An 8931-nucleotide genomic window follows, 5' to 3' on the forward strand; every position below is an offset into this window, starting at 1 on the left:
AATAGTACTTTCTCCAGGAGTGTGATTTTTACCTAACAGGGAAAGAAATAATAAAAAAATCCTCTACTTCCAGTGGATGATGTATTTGGCTTTTCATACATCTTTAAACTCCATTAGCTTTTGTGGTGGTGAAATCACATTTCATACCATAATTGCAGGTTTTTGTTTTTTTTAGTATATCTCAACCACTTTAACATAACATTTTATGTTGCATATCATAAACCCAGAGCTGAATTTACCTCACACAATAGGAAGTGTAATATCTGTTGTAGTCGTGTGGAGGGAATATATGGTGAAGTCAATTTTTTTTACACTTTTGATATATTTTACATTGTCCTCTGAAGGGAAAACACACAACGATTAAAGCTGCAGTGGGTAACGTTTATAAAAAGTGTTGTTTTGATTTCCCTGTTTGGCTCACATTTTATTGAACCGTTCGAAATCCTAAATTCATCTTTACAAACTGCAACCTCTGAGGGCTCCTGTATATTCATACGAAACAGAAAAACAAATGAAACGCTTTAACTCTAACAAACATAAATCCGTGTTATAATTAGAGACATATTTCCCCTCGTACGAAGCAATCGCAATAAATCGTATGACAACTTTTCCACTAATCCTCTTCATCAGTTGAACAAACTGCGACGTAGAATTAAACGAAAGGGGGGCGAGTCGCCCAATGAGGTTGAGACTAATCTTATTTTACAAGGAAACATAAATCCCCTTGGTGCCTGAATGCTCTTGCACTCATTCCCTGCAGTTTTAAAGGTTAAGAACCCCCTATAAATAAGCGGGGAACCACATTAAGTTTCTGATCAAGAGATGGATAGATGAGGCCCTTGAGCGCCGTTGGAATGTGTCATGTTGCATAAATTCCCCGACTAAACTGACAGCGATTACTCCCTAATTAGTCCGCAGAGACAAAAGAGACGTGACGAGGGTGAACCACTTCTGTCAGTCGTATCGCAGCGGCGCTGTTGTGATGCTCGGAGCCGAAGCCTACTTGTGTCAAAAAAAAAAAGTGACTCATTTGTGTCTATGTGTCTGCTTTACAAAACACAATTTACTCAGTTTTGCTTAATTGACGGCATTTGGTGTCTGATTTTCGTGATTATAGTGTCGTTTTGGGGTTTTTTTATGTAGGGGAAAGCTGTGCTTGGAGAAAATTATGGTTTAACTTATTGGGAGTACTCTACTTCCTTTATATGTGTTTGTGTAGAGGGTAAAGTGACCGTCTGGGTTTTCATGCAGTGGCTTCTAATTAAACATTTAAGTGCTTTTGGGAGTCATGCTATAATGTATTCTTTTTTTCTCTCTTATCCCTCCTGTTGTTTTCAATATTTGGAACCTGAAGAGATGACAGCAATAAATATAATGAAATCTCAACCAAAACATTTTTTTGTTTTCAGGCTTGGCTGCCCACAAACTAATCAAAATTTAGTGAATGTAATTTATTTTTGTTGGGATTTTATGTGACAGACTGTGACACACAGTAATGCAAACAAAATCACACACAGTTTTCAAACGATTAATAAAAAGGAGAAGGAAACTGCTGTAACGTCAGTGACTCAATGTGATCGTAAATCTGCTTATTTGATTGGTTCAACATATATTTCTGTGTATAAATCAGGTTGTTTTTGAGGATATGAAACAGTTTGAGTAAATTGAATTGAAATAAAAATTACATCCAAACAGTGTTGTTCGTTGCTGTTACACCCTCAAAATCAATACTTGCAACACTGCAAGTCATTCTGTTTCCATCCCCGCCATCTTTTTTTGTTGTTGCTATATTTTATATTCAAGCTCAGTCAAATGAAGAGTGTGTGTGAACAGCAATCAACTGGATTTAGGCCTGGACTTTAACTGTTCTCATGTCCAGAATCAACCTGTGTTTACATCCATGCATCTTCCCCGTCATCTTGGACCATCTTCTGTAAAAGAAACATCCTGATAACATGATGCTGCCACCACCCTATGTCTCTACGGGAACGATGCGTTCAGGATGATGATCACTGTTGGTTTTCTGCCACACATGTAACTTTATATACACCAAAAATAAATACATAAAATTATTTTTTTATGCCCCCTTCATGGCTTTCTTTCAGCGTTGGCTTTCCTTTTGCTTCTCTTCCAAAAAGGCAGAATGAATAATCCAACTGAGCTGTGCATCTTTGCAGCTCCTCCATAGGTAATATGGATCTCTTGGCTGCATCTCGGACTAATGCTCTCCATTCATCGTCTGTTGATTTAGGTGGATCATCAAGAGTATGACTGGGTTACAGTGGCAATAAACTCTTTTCACTTATAAATGATGGATTGGACACGAGATGATTAAAGCTGTGGATGTTATTTTATAATCCTCTGATTAAGTTTATCCCTGTTCTGTCAGATGTGTTCGTTGATCAGCATTAAGCATTAATGCGAGCTTAGACAGATCTTTGAAACTGTCTCACAATAACTATACAGTAAGTATATTAAAACAAACACAGGCGGATATTTATTAATTTAGTGAATTTTAAAGGCAGATTTAAAGATACATCGCTGCAAAAGGAGTCAATACAAATTCAAACCATACTTTTCATATATTTTGTTTTTATTTAAAAAAGGTGTAACTGTAACGTCACAAAAAATTAAAACACATTACTTGTTACCTTAAAAGAAAATAACATTTCTATTGTCCAAGTATTTATTTTCAAATTCAGTTACAATTCTGACCATTTTACTTTAACACAATTTTTTTTTCTTTGTCATATTGGAAGTGGTTGAAACCGTCATTAGTATTTTAGATCCATCAAAAGCTGTTAATATTTTATCAAGAAAGTTAAACAGCAGCACGAAAGTGTCCCACTGTTAGAAGAGCTTCATCAGATTATATCTAATCATATGGTGGCGCTTTGTGATAAGGCGTCAAAATTTTATTTCTTTGTCATTTTTTCCATTTGGCCTCAGCACATTGTTGGACTCCGCTTAATCAAATCAGCCCTTAATTAGTTTTTTTTTTCTTTAGCAATCTCCCAAATGCTTTGAGGAGTATCATAATTCAGATTTCAGCTTTGAAAACAAATATATTTTACTAATTAATTGGATTCTAATTTGCTTTCTCATTCATCTGCTGCGATGGATCTGCCTTCTCGGTGTCAGACTGGTAAATGGAGGAAACCCAGGCACGCCGAGCCGAGCCCCTCAGAATCTCATTAATGCGCTCGCTTTCCTACATTTCCTCCGTCTCCCTGGTGGTGCTATCAGAGGAGTGAATCTGTGCATCTTCCCTGCAGCTCTACACGAGCTCCATCTCCTTGCCCCACACTGTCTGGCTCAAAACATGCAACCCACACCGAGGCGTTTCGCTCGCTGTTAGACACTTAGCTGCGGTCAGACGGAAAATCCATACAAAGACTGGGAATAAAAAAAAGAAAAGAAGAAGAAGAAGAAGAAGTGAGAGAATGCCTTTAAACGCAGTGTAGCCCATTTGGTTTTGCAGGATGAAATCCACACGGACTCGCTCAGAAGGATGATGATTATTATCTCTCCTCTCGTTTTCAGGGTCTGGTATGACCTTCTTTGTCCGTGCAACCCGGTGTGCGGCTGCCACCGCTGCCAGGTTGAACTAGCCAGAGGGCACCGGGGGTCCGCAGAGGCCCTGTGATGGATGGTCGGCGCTCATTTATGGAGGAAAAAACTCTGCTCTGTAGAGTGTTTGGTTTTCTGCATGGTACAGTACATGTCTGCGAGAACTGACACAGGTAAAAGAGAGCAGGAGGTGAGGTGGGCCTTTGATTCTGAAGCGTGCCACAACCTTGACCTTGCTTCTGGGCAAAAAGCAGGCCAAACTTTGTGTGTTTATATCTGGAAGAGAAAGAGAGAGAGCAAGAACTCAGCTGACAAGGTCTTAAAGGCCAGAGGATAGTCTAACCTTGGCAGAGAACAGACTGGACACCGGCCAGCCTCATCTTCACCTTAATCCCCACGCCTAATAAATCCTTCACCAGGCCCTGCAGAGACCGCAGCATATTTCACATCATGACCCGATTATTTTTCTAATAAGTTTTCACCATTACACCCCCAAAAGAGCTCGCTGAATAACATCCCAGTGAAAGTTCAAGAGACGCAGCACTTCCTTCTTCTGACTGTGGGTGGCACTATTGAGCCACTGTAGCTTGAGCAGCTGGATCCAGTCATCAATAGTCAGATGAAGGCAGGAAAGAAAAAAAATCCCCCCCCCCCGCTGAACAACAGTGCAATTCACTCATAGTGGGCTCTTGATCCCCAGCTTCCTGCCTTCACCCACCCCGGAGGCTGTGATGGATGTGTTTGCCCGCATAGGTGGTTATGAAATGCTTAACAACGTGACATAGCAACGCATAACAATAACAATTTCACTTCACACCGTTCCTCAAATGCCTCCGCCGTTTAGGCTCTTCGGGTAAAACAAATTAGCAACAAACAGCTACCAAAAGAGAGATTGCATTAACAACATGGAAAATATGAGGATGTAAAAATTAAAGACAGTTTACAGGACAATAAACATGATAAAAAATGAAGCATTTAAAACCTTTTAAGTGGATGCCTTTTATGAAATCTTGATCATTTCCTCTGCAGCTCATACTCAGTTAGATTTGATGGAGAGTGTCGACAGGCTTCGTTTTTCAAGTTTGGCCACAAACTCTCATTCGGATTTGTGTCTGGACTTTGACTGAGCCATTCCAACATGTGAGTATGCTTTGATCTAAACCTCTGAATTTCTGCAATCGTTATGATCTTCTGGATTACTTGGTTGAATGTTATCTGGGTTCTGTGTGTTCCTTGTGTTGTTCAGTTGCTTCGAGTTGTTTGTTGTGGTTCCACTGACCCTCGTTTCAATCGAGGAATTCCTGCGTTACGTTGTAATGTGTAGGTAGTTTTTGATTCACTCCTAGCCATTGTTTTTCCTTGCTTTGCGGCAGCTCCTTCACATTCATTTAATTAGTCCCAAATGTTTCTTTTACAGTAATAATGTGTTTTTATATTCCCCAGATTATTCAAGCCATTGTCAGATCGTCTCGTCGATTAAGATGTTTCTGTTTCAACAGCTTGCTCTTCTCTCTTTAATGTAAATCCTTGGTTTTCTTAATGAAATATCCATAATTTCATCCTGCCTGACACATTTACCTTTTAGTCTCGGATCTTTTGTAGCTCATAGCAGATTATCTTCCAGGATTGTTCTCTATTTATCATCGTTTACCTTCCCATCAGGTCTGACAAACTCCTCAATCTAAGCTGAAGAAAAGCATCTCCACACATGATGCCGCTACCTCTGTGCTTCAGCTGAGACTCTTCTCATGGATTTCTGACCACAATGGCTTTTCGGAGTTAAAAAAAAAAAAAATTAAAGTCAGCTTTATTTTAACAGTGCATTGTATCGAGCTGCACCATTCTATGAAATGCTGCACATTAGTGAATATCAAAGGAACGCGTCGCCTGCTATAATTGTATAGATCCGCCCTGGCGAGGAACACGTATGCATTATTAATAGTCGCATATTACAGTATTCTGCGGGGGAAACGAACAAAGTTCTCCTGCACAGAAGAAATCAGACATGACAAATTTCTTGTTTGTCAAAGAGGCGAGTTCTCAGCGCTGACTAATAAAAGCTGCAGACAGAGCGAGGGAGAGGGAGAGGAAGAGGAAGAGCGGCGAGCTTTCTTTCCAAACAGGCAATTTTCCTTTTGCCTTAACCCTCACCATGACCCTACCTCTAACCTCCACCCTGTCCAATACCACAGACAAAGAGCACATATTTCATGTGTTCAATCATTGTCGCTGACATTATGGCCATTGGCGGGGCTGTCAGCTGTGACTATATACTGGCTAACCCTCAGGTCCCTGCAAACACAGCAACGGCAGCCCCCTCAGCCTCCCACGACGATAGCTGCCTGGGAAATAGAAGTACAGCCGCCCTGTGATCATTCCAGGAGCAATCCTGCCTAACAGCTCTGGGCTTTATGGCTCTGCTGCTTCTGGTGATTCACACTCTGTCATATAGTGCAAGCACAGCTACACCAACGGACAGATTCATGGGCGCATGCCGGCTTGCACATAAACACCTGCTCGCAAACAGACATCGGCAAGGCTCACGTACAGGTAAGCAGACAAACCGGGCGGATTCCTGCTTACGCAGGGGAATACATATCAGTTCTACAGATACAGACTCTGATGCATCAAAGCGTGTTATTATACAACGTGCAGACTACTTTTCATTGCCGGAACAGAAAAGAGTAATGCTTTCTTAACTTGGGTAGCAATAATGTAAGTTTTGCAAAATCGTTGGGAAACAAGTTTCGCCTAGAATAAAAAGCAATGAAGATTAAACAAACGTGAATATGAAAATGTAAATATAGCAGTTTTTTTTCCTGGAGGCTGAAACTAACAGTTTGTCAAGATGAGACAAAACACCAGCTGACTTTTACTGACTATCTGAATTTTAGCCATGCATTCTTTAAACCAGTATATTTGGATTAGCCAGTTATTTGCTGAAAGACTGACAATTATTTCCACTGGAATAGAGGTTGGAGATGGTGCACCACTAACGATCTTCTGCCGGTGAGAGTAAAATCTACAGTATTTCTGGTGAGAGTAGCCACACAGCAAACAGAAAAGTAAACCAGTGTAAAAGTCAATAAAACAGTGTTCATTTCAACCACTATTATCTGTGGTTTTTACACAAATCAGTGATGACGACACTTATGGATTTCCTGTAAAAAATAATGCAAATATGATGATGATGACCTGAAGGTCTGAAGATCACATTTGTCTATGATATTCCAATTTGAGTAGCTTTAAATAAGTAGAGTCCATGTTGGATTTCACACAAAATGTTGGGCCGATTTTCCCAAATACTGCCTTGCAGTGAGAAGGTTTTGGGTTTGATTCTGGGCTGCAGCCTGTCGTAGCGTCTACTTGTTCTGCTTTGGTCCACTCCAGGTGCTTCCTCTCACAAGCTGCTCTGTGATGGACTGACAAGCGGTGCAGGGCGTACCCTTCCTCTCGCTCTCTGGGGATATTCACCAGCTCTCCACAGTCTTAGAAGGTTTAAGCAGCTGCACAAAATGCTGGGATGTCTGCAATAATAGTTAAGAGTGAGAGCTGTCAAACACAGACAGAGGAGAAAAGTGTATCAGAGCAATGTTTTGTCGTGAAGAAGCATGCTGACCAAATTGTTGGGAGTCCAATGCACGGCTTTTGTCAAAAGGGTCGAACTTGTTTACTGGAGTGGCTGGATCTATAAAAAACAAAAGTTACATTAGACTTTGTGGTCAGTCGTGTTTCAGTCAGAAGATCAGTGTAAATGTTGTAAACTCATAACCGGACACTGATGTGTTGAATCAACCCAGGATGGGGTCAGGGCATGTTTGACCCAGCATTGCTCGTTATAACACTTTAACCCACACAGCAAACGCGTCTACTTGTCTCTGTTGTAGTCTAATTCTCTGATGAAACCGCAGGCACTTCACAACATGGAAGCAGTCTTTACTTCCCGATGGTTAACGTCACCCCGCCACCGGCGTAGCATTTCAGTTGCCTGGGTAACCTCACATCGCCTTTAAGACCCCATTAAAATCAGCAGAGATGAAACACCAAAAAACAGATCTAGTAAAATCCCTCTTAACCTTTATCAATCCTCTCCTCCTTCCTCCATCCTTCCATTTTCCGGCTTCACAGACAGCGACTCGAATTTGCCCGCACCCGCTCACCCTCACCAACCCGCTCATTTCCCTCTCTATTTTCTGTGCTCAGAGAGAGCGATACAAGTTCTCACCTCGTTCCACCACCTTCGTAATCCCTTTCCCTTAGCTCAAGCCCTTCCACTTCCCCCACACGTTTCTCCCACATCTCACATTTTCAGTAATACAGTCCCTTCTACCTTGCGGCGATCTCTCCTCTGCCTTTTCATCCCCACCTTCTCCTTCATCTCTAACCCTTCATATGCTCAGAGATGGCGAGGATGGGCCTTCCCTGTCTATCAGCTCCAGCCATGACATTTTATTCCTCTCATCCTCTTCACTATCCCCACCTCATCCACCCTCTTGGCCTCTCCCTTTGTTCTGCGTAAACAGTTGTATATTTTCACTAGAGCACCGCTGATTGAAGTCCAGCCATGACTAGTGCATAGATTACCAGTCACCTCGTTCTGTGGATGAACGGTATCCTTCACTTTTTGTGTCTTGCTGGATGCCACTGAATGATGCATTGTGATCTGCAACATCAAACCCGTGCCGTTGAATTCATACATCTACATTATCCGGCTGCCCTTGGCATGTGTCAGTAGAGAGTGCAGTTTACTGTCTGGTAGTGGGATTACACAGTCTTGCCCCGGCCACTGTCACGTTGATGTACGATGGCAAATTACGGCGATAAAAACCTAACGCTACTACTGTTACCATCCCATCGACTGCTTTTAATGCAAAGCGGGAGGGAGACGGGAAGAGGGAGACGGGAAGAGGGAGAGGGTAGGTGAGATGCATTGCACACTTTCGTGGATATGTTTTTTTGACTTACGAATCATTCAGCCATCTCCATCCCTCCCTTCTGGAGGCCACTACAAGGTAAATTGGATGTATCTACAACTGTCAGAGTGCGGCTGCAGTTTGTGCGCGTGTCCGCTGGGATAATAGGGTAGCTGCTTCAGTGAACTTTCTTCTATCTCTCGGTGCGTTTCTGCCGACAATGTCGGCGAGCAGAGTTTTGTCAGATGCTACGGCTTTGAGCGATGTGCAATTCTCAGCGTAATGACAGCAAAGACTGAAATGACTTTGAAGAGATGGAGGAGAAGGCGAGAGAAGACAGGAACGGGGAAGGCAGTGGTATGAAGATATGAGGACAGGCCGACAGAGATGACAGAAAGTCGAGAGGCTGGGCGAAAATGGAAGGTGAGAGAAACAAGGGAGAGATTAC

At 42.0% G+C, this 8931-nt stretch overlaps 1 long non-coding RNA gene across 1 annotated transcript; it reads left to right on the forward strand.

Moving 5' to 3' along the window:
• Positions 1-2697: 2697 nt before the first annotated feature.
• On the forward strand, positions 2698-5322 carry LOC103460497 (uncharacterized). Its single transcript, XR_532937.2, has 4 exons — positions 2698-4710; positions 4817-4890; positions 5014-5089; positions 5233-5322. It is a non-coding gene; the product is annotated as an uncharacterized LOC103460497 (long non-coding RNA).
• The last annotated feature ends 3609 nt before the right edge of the window (positions 5323-8931 follow it).

Source organism: Poecilia reticulata, unplaced genomic scaffold, assembly GCF_000633615.1.
Source record: "Poecilia reticulata strain Guanapo unplaced genomic scaffold, Guppy_female_1.0+MT scaffold_250, whole genome shotgun sequence".
In the NCBI taxonomy this organism is placed as follows: Eukaryota; Metazoa; Chordata; class Actinopteri; order Cyprinodontiformes; family Poeciliidae; genus Poecilia; species Poecilia reticulata.